A 3,581-nucleotide genomic window follows, 5' to 3' on the forward strand; every position below is an offset into this window, starting at 1 on the left:
ATTGGTACCAATTCTTCTTTGAATGTCTGGTAGAATTCTGCTGTGAATCTGTCTGGTCCTGGACTTCTTTTGTTGGCGATGGTAATTTTTTTTTTTTTTTGAGACGGAGTCTCGCTCTGTCCCCCAGGCTGGAGTGCAGTGGCATGGTCTCCACTCACTGCAAGCTCTGCCACCTCCTGGGTTAACGCCATTCTCCTGCCTCAGCCTCCCTAGAAGCTGGGACTACAGGTGCCCGCCACCACGCCTGGCTAATTTTTTTTTTTTTTGTATTTTTCGTAGAGACGGGGTTTCACTGTGTTTGCCAGGATGGTCTTGATCTCCTGACCTCGTGATCCGCCCACCTCGGCCTCCCAAAATGTTGGGATCACGGGTGTGAGCCACCACGCCCAGCCAGCAATTTTTTAATTACCATTTCAATCTTGCTGCTTGTTATTGGTCTATTGAGGGTATCTAATTCTTCCTGATTTAAGCTAGGAGGTTTGTATTTTTCCAGGAATTTATCCATCTCTTCTAGGTTTTCTATTTATGTGTTTAAAGGTGCTCATAGTAGTCTTGAATGATCTTCTGTATTTCAATGGCATCAGTTGTAATATCTCGTGTTTCATTTCTTAGTGAGGTTATTTGCATTTTCTTTCTTCCTGTCTTGGTTAATCTTGCTAATGGTCTACGAATTTTATTTATTTTTTCAAAGAACCAGGTTTTTGTTTCATTTATCTTTTGTATTGCTTATTGTTTCAATTTCATTTAGCTCTGCTTTCATCTTGGTTATTTCTTTTCTTCCGCTGGGTTTGGGTTTGGTTTGTTCTTGTTTCACTAATTTCTTGAGGTGTGACCTTATAATGTCAGTTTGTGCTCTTTCAGTCTTTTTTTCTGTAGGCGTTTAGGGCTATGAACTTTCCTCTTAGCTCTGTCTTTGCTATATCCCAGAGATTTTGGTAGGTTGTGCCATTATTGTTGTTCAGTTCAAATAATTTTTTAATTTACATCTTGAGGCTGGCCACAGTGGCTCATGCCTGTAATCTCAGCACTTGGGGAGACCAAGGCAGGCGGATCACGAAATCAGGAGATCAAGACCATCCTACTTAACACAGTGAAACCCCATCTCTACTAAAAATACAAAAAATTAGCTGGGCATCGTGGCGGGCACCTGTAGTCCCAGCTACTCAGGAGGCTGAGGCAGGAGAATGGCATGAACCTGGGAGGCGGAGCTTGCAGTGAGCCGAGATCACTCTACTGCACTCCAGCCTGGGTGACAGAGTGAGGCTTTGTCTCAAAAAAAACAAACAAACAAAATTCCATCTTGATTTCATTTTTGACACAATGCTCCTTCAGGAGTCGATTATTTAATTTCCATGTATTTGCATTGTTTTGATGGTTCCTTTTGGAGTTAATTTTCCATTTTATTCCACTGTGGTCTGAGAGAGTACCTGATATAATTTCAATTTTCTTAAATTTATTGCTTAATGGCCTATCATGTGGTCTATCTTGAAGAAAGTTCCATGTGCTACTGAATAGAATGTGTATTCTGAGGTTGTTAGATGAAATGTCCTGTATATATCTGTTAAGTCCATTTGTTCCAAGGTATAGTTTAAATCCATTGTTTCTTTGTTGACTTTCTGTCTTGATGATATCTCTAGGGCTGTCAGTGGAGTACTGAAGCCCCCCACTATTATTATGTTGCTGCCTAACACATTTCTTAGATCTATTAGTAATTGTTTTATAAATTTGGGAGCTTCAGTGTTAGGTACATATATGTTTAGGATTGTGATATTTTCCTGTTGGACAGGAATATTACTATTATATAATGTCTCTCTTTGTCTCTTTTAACTGCTGTTGCTTTAAAGTTTGTTTTGTCTGATATAAGAATAGCTACCCCTGCTCACTTTTGGTGTCCATTTGCATAAAATGCCTTTTCCCACCCCCTTACTTTAAGTTTATGTGAGTCCTTATGTGTTAGGTGAGTCTCTTGAAGGCAGCAGATGGTTGGTGAGTTCTTATCCATTCTGTGGTTCTGTCTCTTTTAAGTGGAGCATTTAGGTCATATACATTCAAAGTTAGTATTGAAATGTGAGGTACCATTGCATTCATCATGCTCTTTGTTGCCTGTGTATTTTGTTTTTGTGTGTGTGTTTCAACCTGTATTTTTTTTAACTGTATTTTTGTTTTATAGGTCCTGTGTGATTTATGCTTTAAAGAGGTTCTGTTTTGATGTGTTTCCAGGATTTGTTTCAAGATTTAGAGCTTCTTTTAGCAGTTCTTGTAGTGGTGGCTTGGTAATGGCGAATTCTCTCAGCATTTGTTTGTCTGAAAAAGACTGTATCTTTCTTTCATATATGATACTTAGTTTTGTTGGATACAAAATTCTTGGCTGATAATTGTTTTGTTTCACGAGGCTGAAGATAGGGTCCCAATCCCTTCTAGCTTTGTAGGGTTTCTGCTGAGAAATCTGCTGTTAATCTGATAGGTTTTCTTTTATAGGTTACCTGGTGCTTCTGTCTCAAAGCTCTTAAGATTCTTTCCTTTGCCTTAACTTTGGACAACCTGATGACAATGTGCCTAGGCAATGATCTTTTTGTGATGAATTTTCCAGGTTTTTTTTGTGCATTTTGTATTTGGATGTACAGGTCTCTATCAAGGCTAGGGAACTTTTCCTTGATTTTTCCCCTAAATGTGTTTTCCAATCTTTCAGAATTATCTTTTTCCTCAGGAATACCAATTATTCTTAAGTTTGATCATTTAACATAATTCCAGACTTCCTGGATGCTTTGTTCATATTTTCTTATTCTTTTTTCTTTGTCTTTGTTGGATTGGGTTAATTCGAAGACCTTGTCTTCGAGCTCTGAATCTTTCTTCTACTTTTTCAATTCTATTGCTGGGACTTTCCAGAGCATTTCACATTTCTAAAAGTGTGTCCAAAGTTTCCTAAATTTTCAATTGTTTTTTCTTTAAGCTACCTACTTTCTTGAATATTTCTCCCTTCATTTCTTGTATCATGTCTTAGATTTCCTTGTATTGGGCTTCGCCTTTCTATGGTGCCTCCCTGATTAACTTAATAACTAACCTTCTAAATTCTTTTTCAGGTAAATCAGGGATTTTTTTCTCATTTTGGATCCATTGCTGGTGAACCAGTATGATTTTTGGGGGTGTTGAAGAGCCTTGTTTTGTCATATTACCAGAGTTAGGTTTTCTGGTTCCTTGTCATTTGGGTAGGCTCTGTCAGAAGGAAGGTCTAGGGCTGAAGGCTGTTGTTCAGATTCTTTTGTCCCACAGAGTGTTCCCTTGATGTGGTACTCTCAGCCTTTTCCTATGGATGTGCCTTCCTGTAAGCCGAACTGCAGTGATTGTTGTCTCTCTTCTGGATCTAGCCACCTAGTGAGTCTAACCAGCTCCTGGCTGGTACTGAGGGTTCATTGCACAGAGTCCTGTGATGTGAACCATCTATGGGTCTCTCAGCTGTGGATACCAATGCCTGTTTTGGTGTAGGTGGCAGAGGGATGCAATGGACTCCGTGAGGGTTCTTAGCTTTGGTGGTTTAATGCTCTATTTTTTTGCTGCTTGGCCTCCTACCAGGAGGTGACACT

The sequence above is a fragment of the Papio anubis genome, chromosome 4, assembly GCF_008728515.1.
Source record: "Papio anubis isolate 15944 chromosome 4, Panubis1.0, whole genome shotgun sequence".
NCBI classification, from domain to species: domain Eukaryota; kingdom Metazoa; phylum Chordata; class Mammalia; order Primates; family Cercopithecidae; genus Papio; species Papio anubis.